Source organism: Scomber scombrus, chromosome 11 (assembly GCF_963691925.1).
Source record: "Scomber scombrus chromosome 11, fScoSco1.1, whole genome shotgun sequence".
In the NCBI taxonomy this organism is placed as follows: domain Eukaryota; kingdom Metazoa; phylum Chordata; class Actinopteri; order Scombriformes; family Scombridae; genus Scomber; species Scomber scombrus.
This window is the reverse complement of record NC_084980.1, coordinates 16,339,687-16,352,004: the sequence shown is the minus strand read 5'-3', so window position 1 is coordinate 16,352,004 and position 12,318 is coordinate 16,339,687.

Here is a 12,318-nt window from a genome sequence, read left to right as displayed (position 1 = left end):
TGTTCTAGCCTCATAAAAGTAGTCTCTCGGTGAAATAGCAGGTATGCTGATATCAGTATTCCCACAGCCTGCATAATTGCTGTAATTTGCTTTCCCTTTGGGTAATCTGTAAACATGGCTGTTTTGATGTTTTTGGCATCCTCCATTGGCTGAGCTCTCTACTCCTCCAGTGGAGCCCCCATCCCAGCCCAGGGTGACACAAATAGATCCTTCCCCAGAAGGCGCACGTAGTTCCACATGGGCACAATCAATACAGCCCAGTCGTCACTGGAACTGTGGCGGTATTAAAAGAACCCCGTGAGCTGGTTCTCACCACGCCAGCGTTTTAGGGAAATAAAGCTATTGATCCTCCAGGGCCTCTGGCAGAGCATTAACCTGGGCCCACAAATTAGAACGTGCTCATCTGGACACATCTGCCTGCAATGTTCCCAAAAAGCCAGCCCCGGGGAGAGAAAAGGAGGACTGTGAGGCCTGCTGCTTCCAATGATGAGTAGATCGCTACTTGACGCCCATGTCGGAGCGGGGGAGGCGTCTGGATGCCCAGGACTTCCATTAGAGGCCCAGGATGGTGGCATGGGTCGATGTGGCAAGGTTTGGTTGGGGGTACTCCATCTCAGATCAGTGTGGTTCCTTCCCCCTGATGTAGAGAGAGAGGGGGCTGACCCACGGTAAACCTGAGCTCCTGACTGGAAGGACAATGAGGGAAAGGGCTGCTGCCAGGGCTTGTTCCAGCAGTGTCAAAGGCTTTGCCTCTTTTGTACAATTTCATATCAAAACCCAGAATACACTTCATTTTATGTCAACTGTTACTGAAATATACAGATGAACAATCAATTTTTTATTTTGACGCAGATTAAACGAACACTCCAAACAAATATGTATTTACTGATTTATCACCTTATTGGAAATATTATATAACACAAATCTGGGGTTTTGTGCACCAGTAAGCTGCAATTTCCATTTACAGATTACATTTGTATTTGTCTACAAGACCTAGAATTACACTTCACTCCATGGACACCATGTGGCTATTTGAGCCATCGATTCAAATGTATCACTTGCTGAGTTGTCATACAAGTCAGTAATTATATTTGACTAGGAGATCAGAGTGGATACAGAGACAGAAACACAAACACAGTTATGTGCACCTGCGTACGTGCACAAACATAGTAAAGATTGCTTCTACTGTTATCCCCTGTCTGCAACCCACATGTTTGATAAAAAGTAGCCCTCTTCCTGACCCCTTAACCCTTTTTTGATTTTTGAGATTTTTCCAGTTTTATGGTACCTGTAGACAACATTTAAATGTCAAACTCTTAATGTGTGTTTGAGAGCTGTTCTATGCTTAAGAAACATGTGCATGATTAGTATTTACACATAAAGAAAATCCATGTGTCTTTACAACACATTTCACCAGCCACATTCACACAGACAGAGACACTTCAGAAACTTTCCCTCTCTTTTCTCAGCCTGCCCTAACAGTGGGAAGCTTGGAAGTTCTCTGCCCCAGTTCTCCATGTCCTTGAGAGCTGTGCCTTCGGGCCGGGGCTGGTGGGGTCCCGCGGTGCACAATGTGTGCTTTTCACTCAGGCTCCCGCTGTACTCCGCCGCCCCTGCATGGCTCTGGAGAGTTGCCAAGCTCTGAGGGGTTGTCCATGCAAGTGGGAGAGCGTGCATGTTACCACAGAACCACTCCAAACATCTTACTTCCTTCCCTGAAGACAGTGGACCGGATATAAATCACTTTCTTGGATTGGCCGACTACAATGGGATGCTCGGGAAAATGTTGTTATGAATAATCAGACTAATTGCAATAAGCAGTGTGAAGTGGTGTGCAAATGACTGAGGATTTTCTTTTCCCACATTCTACTTTTGCAAAGGTTAAACCGTAGTGTGTGATGCCAGCTTCGCAAAGTCAACAAAAGCCTATGTGTGATTTGTATGATATATGAAGAAATTCTTTATGGAGAAAATAATGTTAATGTCTTTATTCAGCATTACTGTACTTTTTGGCGATAAGATTAACATCAAAAGAAAAGGCAATTACAAGTTGGTGGCCATACAGTCATTTGTAGCTGTATGTATTTGACAAATCTCTTTATATTTTATTCAGTACATATGTATTGTTATTCCCCCCCTTTTTTATAATTACTATGGATACTGGCCGAGAGCAAAGATAAAGACCCATTTTCTAATATTTTGTCCTTGGATTGTGCACTCAGGGAATTCACTCCCCTTTTTCTCTTTCGTTTTCCTGGCTAAGGCATGGGGAATTGGTGGGATGAGAGGCTATTCCCTAAATAGCCCATGGCAAGAGGTATCCTGATTAGCATGCTGCCTGCTCTCTGGCAGCAGTCCTCCAGGCCACCAGCGCTATCACTTACGTGCTGTTTGTATTTGTAGTTGATAGTGTGTGCTGTTATAATTGGAATGAGCTCAGGAACCTCGTTTGCTTTTGATCCGCTGCCAGCCACTCAGAGTGCTACTGGGCCACAGCTCTCACCTCAACACTCCCAGTGGATTATGGGAAACTGCAACGCTTATGTTCTAAAAAGTGCCTGACAGCATCTCACTCAAGGTCGAACAATACAATGGTAAGTGTACGGAGCAGCACAAAAAAAGATTGAGGAAAAAGTTGAACAGATATTTGATGTAACACTGGGTATTGAGTCAGGAACTGGGAAAGTGGTATTTCAGACTCAAGAGGCAAATATCAAAGGACCTGTATGATTGTTGGGGTAGTTTCAAAAACACACAAGGATACGTGGAATTGCAACTCTCAGAATACCTCACACAACTCTGCATTTTTATGAACAAGCTGAACTAGTAGCAAATATAAACACAACAGGTGATTTTTACATTTTGACATGTCAAGGAAAAGTACAGGTGTTACTAATAACATTAAAGTATTACTCCTTGAGAGTTAAGGCTTGGTTGATTTGGGGAGACTTATGGGTAGCAACAACAAGCGCTACAGTAAACAATATTTTTGCAGAAATATAACTGAGGAGCAACTGGTTCATCAGTTTATAGTGCAACTAAACAAACTCATATTGCTTTAATAAAGAAGTTAGTCAATAATTGGCCTTTTTCCATCATGCCATGAGCAACCATAATCTGATTTCATGCTGCACAACAGTACAAGTAGTTTTCCACACAGTAACAAGAGTTGGTTACAAGCCCTAAGCTCATTGTGGCTGCTCCCTCTTGTCCTATCACTCCCTGCAATATTCAAAACTGCTGTCAAAAATGATCAAGTCTTGTTTTGCAGACACATAACAACAACTATGGTTAGTGCTAAACTCAGTAACTAATACATTGTGTTTCTTCTGACTGTTTCACAACATAAACCATTCCACATTTTGCCAGTTGAATGTTTTTAATGTAAAGCAGCAGTAGTAGGCGATGTTCAGTTTGCCTTAGCAGGACCTAAAAACAGCTATGATACAGCTGTGGGAGAATGAACAGTTAACAGTGAGGCTGATATTCATGACATAAAACAATCAGTAATGCTACATTGTTTCCCAATAAGCCACAACAGTTTGACCATGAGCCAGCATGCACAATACCAGGGCACTGAAACTGAAGCAGCTAAATGGAATCTAGCCATCATTCATTTTATTATTTACACCTGTTTTTCTGCTAAGACATGTCAAAATGTGACAAAAATCCTGTCACAACAAATCGTAAGTGTGTCTTTCACCAGTTTTGCTTATGCAACATTAAACACATCGTAATTGTCTGATTCAACAGGCATGATCCAAGTTTACTTTCCACAGTATTACCTATCTTGACCTCAGGAACAACTTTAATGTCTGTAGAAGATTCTCTAATGATGTATGCTTGTGGTTCATTTCCTTTCTCTCCATGACATTTTTGCAATTTATCTGCTGGCTCAGCACTTTTCCAGAGTGGACCAACTCCAGAGACTTATGGGAGTTTGATGCTCCCTAGCTGCCAAAATGCCAGCAGGCCAATGAAAAAAGATATCTGAAAGTCCTAAGCTCAATATTTAATCAGGCTCTGGGTTACATTTGCTGTTTGATTAGGTAAGAGAATTCCACCTCCCAGAGTCTTTGATTGCTTTAAAAACATTTGGCCAAAAAATGAATACTCCTCTTTGAACTGTGAGCTGTCAGCACATATATCTCAGCACCAGTAACAGTTTATAATTGTCATGGTTACATATTCTGTTATAGATTAGTTCTTCTTCCTGTTCTATGCCTTTTTCTTTTTTTCTTCTTCATCATCTTAGATTATCATTATTAGTAGTATTATTTTGATTATTATTCAAATTTTTTTTTGCTGTTCTGTTTTGTTGTTATTGTTGTCCTATTCGGCAGCCTCATTATTATCCATGTTTTTGACCATGAGTCCATCTTGTCGCATCATAATCACAGAGGACTGGAGAGATTCACCTGAGAATAACCCTGATGAGCTTGTTCCAGGAGGGCATTACCAGTGGTTAAGTACAAACACCTGCTAAAATATTGGCAATTAGGACATAATTAGCTGCTAATGTATTTCTAATCCGAAGCGGGCCATAGATTTGTCTTTTTTTGCGTAGACTCCCTTTTTTAATGTTCTCCGTTGTTATTGTTTTCCTCAGGTATTTGTATCCCGAGAACATTGACTAAGTGCCCTAGTTCATCATATGCAAATGGCTTATTAATTACACATGCATTATGCCCGTATTCAGAAGACATCAAAGGGCCTGCGAGTCTTCAGATGGTCCCCCTCTGTACCGCACTCAGGTTACAAATGCCTGCGTGTGCACTTTCCAGCATGCCTTTTCGGGCAGAATAACTACATCCTCAATTAAAAATTTTCACAGGAACCTCTTTCTTCTTGCCTCCTAATATTTGAGAAACACCTCCGGTGGTCTGTGGTTGTTTGGTAACCGCAAATTGCAAATAATCATTTGAGCCTAGATTACATAGCATTATTAGAAAGCAGTGAGACTGTGAATGTATCTTTGTTGCAAAGCCAAACCAATATGTGTTTTATTAAATGAGAAATGCCTATAGTTGTTTAGTGTATGACCTCACTAAATTGTACCAAATCTTTCTGTTGATCAGCTCTTTGATCACAATAATAGTGTTTCGGTATCAATGCCTCAACCGAAGCTTCAGACATTTATGTTCTGTAAGTCTGCATGTTTGCTCCGTCTATTCGTCCCTAGTGGGTTCTCTGTTAACGACCCATACAGCAGGTGTCAGAGTGTGATTTATACAACCTATAATGCCTCACATTGATTAGCAATAGAGCTCTAATGGGATGCCAGCTCTCAAACTCAGGTTGGAAAGAAAAAAGAAAAAAAAACATTGTATCACACCCTCTTAGTGCTGTTCTATATCATTCTGCATCTTTTTTTTGCATGAATATCAGCAACTCAACCTGTTCAATGAGATGGCATAGAGGGAGTTGGTGTGTGCAATCACTGTAACCCTGGGCAGTCCTCTGTTATCAGTCTCTGGTGGGTTGCTCTGACTGGGTGCTGCTAGCATAATTATCACAGCACTCACTTTGATGATAAAACGGGTAATAGAGCATTCCTTCCCTCCCCTGCCTACCTGATTTTACCAGTGTTTATTGATCTAATTAAAATAATTCAGCTGTTAACGGTGTGTTTTTTGTTATGGAAAAAAAATGTTGATACCTAAAAAGATTGTGTGTGAGCATGTCCACTGATTTAAGCAGCAGGAATCTACCTTCATTTGAGGTAGATTTCTTGTATCTGTTTAGGTGTTGCATTAATGCCATCAGTGCTGAAACGTGTTATGCTGAAAATAAATATCTTATGGAGGTCCTTCTGAGCTGAATTAATATGCTCTAACCATCCAAGTCAAGCTGAGGAAAAATCTATCATTGAAGAAATTGCAAGAATATAGAAGATCTGTGGATAACTACTACTGATGTAGATCAATATTTCCTCCTCTTGTATAGATGCTTATAGTCTGCATCAAAGCCACCAGGTGGGGCTGATTCTTTCACAAATGAATCCCACTTTTGGCATTTTTGTTAAACATCACTGTGGAAAATGCCTAAATGAGGTGTTATTCTATGGCATTTTGTATGGCACCTCCAAAACTATCATTTCTCATTAGGAGACCAAACTGTTGTCCTCATTACTAAAAAGGTAGAGCTCTACCCCCAAAGGTAACTTCATCAACACCAGAGACAAATCTATCTTAGGTGCTCTATTTATATTTCTGACTCACTGCCACAAAGATTTATTCTGCACTCCTGTCAATCCATCTCTCTAATGGGCAATGGCACCCTTTTTAGTTTAGATGGCTGATGTGTGCGTGCATGTGAGTGTGTGTGTTTTATGTACAAGTACGCGTGCACATTCTTTAGCACAAGGATTTTTTGTCAGATGTGCACACAAAAACAAGTACCTCTAAGTCACAGAGCCCGTCTCATCTCTAAAGAGAGTCATCTTTAGATAGAGGGCTCAGATGTCATGTAATTAAGATGATAAAAAAAAGCCCATTTGCACTTCCATGGGTTATTAATGTGGACTAATGATGCTCAGATCAACTATAAGATGTCTGCTAGTTATGGGGTTAATCTCCTCATTCTCGCAAAAGCCATAAAGATAAACATCTTTATACAGAAATGGGCTCATGGAAATCCCTAGAGAACAGCATCCAAACTTCATAAGAAAAGTTTGAAGGACCAAAAATAAATCTGATGTGCAGAGTTGCATGGTCAATTTTTGAAACAAAGCCTAACAGTGTAAGCATACTATTAAGAAAAAACAACAATTTTGCTTTGCCGTGTGATACAGCATCCATTATACACATATTTCAAATAATATATATAAACCACAAAAAATACAAATGTAAATAGATGAATCATATCATAATATAATTATAATGATAAATATAATTATAGTATGCAACCTCAAATCAGTTCTATTGAATAAAGTAAAAATATGGGGGGGTATTATATTGATATTATGACAAAAAAACACTTTAAGTGTTTTAGACAGAAGAATTTACATGATATCTCTGTAGAGCTATGAGAAGTTTCTTGTATTTGTAATTGAACTTAATGCATATTTTAGTCTTTCTAGTACATTTTCAAGGGGTTTCATCAGCGCAAGAGGTCAGATCATTTTTATCACATTTAGAGGAGCATGTAATCGTTAAAGTGAAGCGAAAATATAAGAATCGCAAAAACAGAAGACTAAGTTTTTGTCTAAGAAGTGAACATATGGTAAGTTGTTTGTTGTCACTGAGGGTCACTGTTATAAACTCTAAACTCACATTTTTAATCACTACTGGGAGTCTCAAACTGATAAATTCATGAACACAAACTTGGGGTTCACCTGAATGTATGGGTGGTAGCGATGTTCCTAATACATCAAGTGAGTAAATGTCATGTCTTTTGATGACTTTATCATGAATGCACTGATCATTACATTGTCATTAGTTAGCAGACATGGTTGCGTCTCGTTAATGCACACAAACAATCCGAGGAACAGCAGATAATGTTGTGTGGTGGTGGTGTTTAATGAGGGTCCACATTTGCATACTGGCCTCCACCCCCACTTGCATTCCCACGCCACTCTCATTTATAAAAATAAATCACATTAGAACATCACTGGCTAATAAAGTCGACTCCGGCCCACATCCCACGTCCCAGTGATAGCCAAGTCTCGGTGCAGGAAATACACAAAGCAGTCTCTCAGGATTAGAGAAAACCTATTATAGAAAATTCTCATATGGCAGCGGAACATTCTTCATAACACTGTGCTGCTGAAGTAAATTATGCCAGTTGTTGTGCATGCCACAATCAAATAATCTATCAAGGAATCTCATCTGGAAGTTTGAGCAATTGTTGAAAGTCAGCCTATCAAATAATGCAACCACTTGGAGAAGTCAGATTTAATTACATATCCTATCATTGAAAATAGAAGTAAAATAGGAGTGTAGTGTGTTTGTATTTGAAGTAGTTTGTTATCTTGATTGCACATAATTGTACAGGATACCACCTGAGGCGAGCTAGTTTCACTGCCATTTTTGCATTATTGAAAAGCTTTGATTTTGTGAAGAAAAGATTGTGCTTTGATTATGAAACAAATGCAATTAATAGGAACGCTTGCATTTTGAAGTCAAATCGCTAAGCTTGTTTAATACGCTTCCATGCTACCATGTTGTGCTGACTATTAACATCACAACCCAAAACTAGAGAGGTCAAGAGCTACAACCTTGTAAGAGTGCTTTGTCCTGTGTCGGTGTGTCTGTACAATTGTGCACACATTTGTGCCCCCAAGTCAAAACCCGCTAAATAAACAGTGTGTTTCCTGATGCCTAACGGTGTGCACGGCCCATGCACCGCTGATGTCAATCCACCCAGGACTACCAGTGGCCCCACTTCGCTCACTTACTTACTCTTTGGCTCACTCCATCCTTCCTTCATGCTCAAATTGACACTTGGTGCAGAGGCAGGCAGACAGGGGGCCTCTCCACCCTGCGCCTCCAGAGATGTGGCCCAGCTGTCAGCCGTCTAATCCAGTCCAACCTCCCCCTGAGCCAGGCAGGAACTCCAGGCTGCTCCCCCTCATCCTCACGCCTAGAGGCACAGCAAACAACTCAGCCCTTGTCAACACTACACACAGCAGGCCAGGAGGGGAGCACTTTGCTAGTCAAATCAGTCTTGACCATTCTTCATAAATCAAGCATAGCCATGTGACGGCATACGCCAAAAGCCAGATTACTGTGTATGAAAGACAACAGGTTATTGACAATATGTTGTCACTGTGCTTGAATCTATTGCATCACATATGACATCAGTTTTGGAGCTGATCTAACAAGAAACTATTGTCAGGAACGTTTGCATAAATGTGTGTTTATAGTACGACAATTAAGAAGCTGCAGATGATTTAATCATTTTTGTTTCCAATCAGCTCTCTCAATCTGAACCAAGCAACCCATGGCTATACTGTCTCCTTTTGCATCATAGGTTTTACTGTTGGCATTGTTACTATGGAAACAGCTGTACAGAGAAAATGGCATATTGGCAAATTTAGATACAGTAGTATGAATGAGACACAATCGGACAATCTGTTTTAGAGATGTAGTAATTTGGCCTGACTTTGCATCTATCTGCATGTATCTTTCTAAATATATGTCTTACAATCATTGAACATTTTATAATACAAAAAAGCAGCATTTCAAAAATACTGATCCATTTTGTGTGGTTCCTGAAGGCTCGTGGCACAGTGCACATGTGCATTTTCAGGAGTATGTCTGTACCTTTTGTATGGCTCCCCATGGCATTCCCAATATCAGTATTCCTGTAGATGTGTTTGATGTGTTTGAAGCCACGTAGCATACCTTGGAACATGACAGTAAACATGGCAGAGGCTCTCCCTCAGTGGAGCAGTGAAGCACGTCACCCCTCAGAAGTGTGTGACGGGTGTACAAACCAAACCCGCTGGGCCACGTCGTCCCCTGGGATTCTCCCTTACTATGCTGCACTGACTGGCTGCATGTAACTCAATGCAGCGCTGTACAGAACAATTCCACCCTCAGCCTGGAAAACAAAAGAGCAAACTAAAACGGGAGACAAACAAAGACAGAAAATGCAAAACATGGACTGGTGACATGTTATGGAACCCACTTAACTGGTTATCTGACCTAGCAGCAGTAGATGTCATGATATATTCTGTTCTAATGTTTTCCCAGTGTTTCATCCCTGGAAAAATCACTAGTGTATGTTTCCTGCATGCCTCCCTGGGGAAATTAAGAGGCACACTATGTATCTCAGGAGGATCCCCCCCCAAGAATGAGAATAAAGCAGGCAGCATGAAAGAGTAGTGTTGGTGTGAGAGAGTTATTGGTCTGGCAAAGGGATTGCCAACACATCAAAATAGCATGGGTGTTGAACAAGACAGAAACTTACACCATTTACACCTGCCAGATAGAGAGAGAGAGACAGAGCACCATCCTGACATTGAAAATTTCCATACGCATCGGTACCATGTTAAGTGCAAGAGCTGAAGCTTCATGTCAGACTGAATTTCATGATCTGACATGTTTAACATGTTCACATGACAGAGATGCTTTGAATGTTGTCATTTGTAAACAGTAGCAGTTTTATAATGTCACACATGCAAAGCTTTGAAAAGATGATCCTATGATCTGGGCCCAAAAAAAAAAAAAGAGCACATCAACAATTTGACAAACTAGTCAATAGTGAAAGATGCTTTTCTCTGTGCATTTGACACTGAATACCAACAGCGCCAAGAGTGCTGTTACAACATAATAGGAGTTTATCACTCACAATGGTGGAAAATTGTCTCTGGCGTTGTTTGGGACAGAACAACAGACATACATTATTGATTCAAACATCCATTCATATCTTTAAAAACTCTGAAGGGCTTAAGAGAGACACTAAAAAGAGTAAAACAACTAAATAAGCATAAAGCAAGAAATTAAGGTAATTAAAGTTCAAATTAAAGTTTTCAACCGCATCACACAGTCTTCATCTGCAGACATGATGGATCTTGAATTAAGATTATTTTGTCAAACAACCACAGTATTTCCAAAGTCAAGAGCAAGTCTAGGTCATGAACTTTCACACAAAATTTAAGATAAAAGATAAATACCCTCAGAGGCGGTACATGTACATCTCCCAGAAGTGTTTTAATATGAAGGCAACAGAGGGCAGGCCCCAAACCATACTACACACAGTATGAACTGATTACAGCCAAATTAATTGTGTTTATATAGCCAAAAACCACAAATTGCAAATTTGTCTCAAAGGCTTTAAACTTTTAAATTTATATTTGTGTTTTCTGCTGTTTTACCATTATCCACAATTTGTTCCTCAATTTTCTTTGTGCATTGGATTTTCAGGGAATAGCGTCCATCACAGCAAAAATCTAGTTTTTTATAGCATGCATATTGACTGTTTTTAGTATGCATGCTATGTCACTTTCTTATTTCTATTTTCAAGTTGACTTTTAATACTTCCTACATCACTGGATTACCAAGAAAAAGTGATGGAGAAAGCGAGAGAGAAAGCAAGACAGGACAACGTGAAGGGAGGGAGAGGAGGTGTTGGAGGAGGAGGGCAGTTCATTGAGGTCAGGATGACAGTAAGGAACAGATGAGATTGGGCGGCTGAGGAGTGTTTTGTAGGTGGGATGTTATAGGAGGGGGGTGGGGGTGGGGGGATAGAGGGGGGAAACTAGGCCAATGTCCAGACTCAGAGCACCAAAGGCCCCACGTCCCTGGATGCCCTGTGTCAGCCCTCTGACAGGAAAGATGGGACTTTAACACAGAGTTTTTCACCACCAGACGCTCCCCGTCTCCTCTGAAGAATACCCCTCCTCCTCGATGCATTCACCAGTCAGAGTTTGAGGAGAGAAATGCACTCGTTACAATAAGGAGGGCACATGGCATGGGACCTGAGGCTTTGAGTGCCGCCTCCTCCACACTCTCAGTAGAATTAGGATCTTTCCTGCAAGTACTGTGCATTTACAAAGCTGACGTGCAGTAAATAGAATTTTTGAGGCAACTTCACACTGCTGAGGTGCATGACCATACAATATGTGCCTCTGCTTGTTGGCTATACAAAAATAACAACCTTATTGAGCTTGAATACATGACTCGCTGATAGCTGAATTTGAATATTCCTCCTCATCCCTGCAGTCTTTCAACTCACACAGATAAAGCAGACTTATTGTCAGGCTTAATCAGGTGGTCTGTTACCTTGGCAATTAAAGCCTTGTTAGAGATATAAAACCTTGAGACTCAAATGGAGAGTCCCTGGCGAGTCAAACCACTGAGCAAATCCTTAAACCAAACAACCTTCCAGTGGGAACACTTTTTCTCTGAGGATAGATGTTTAATTATCTCTGCTTGTTTGGGGGGGGGAAGGAAGGAAAACTGTTTTACTCCCTCTTGTTTGTCTTAAAAGCTCATGAGTATTTATTGGAATTAATTTAAGTGGCAATCAGTGTGTTTTGTTTGATTGTCACAATGTATTGACCTGAGATGGTGAGTATTGCAAACCATTTGTGAAAGAATTTAGTGAAAGGAATAGTTGAGTGGCCACTAAACAAACTGCATGTGCTGATGTGGTGGGAGCAGAGTATGAAAATATGGACATTAAATCATGTTTTTACATGTTTTGTCAAAGAGAGTTAATGAAACATTTAGCCATATTTTAGGAATATTAAACATATTTTTGTGTTCCTAATTTACTTTAATTAATTAGTCTAAAATATTGCTGCTAATTGTAATCCATTTATCATTAATTCCCAATTGATGCAAAACACCTATTTCAATGTTTGCTCTC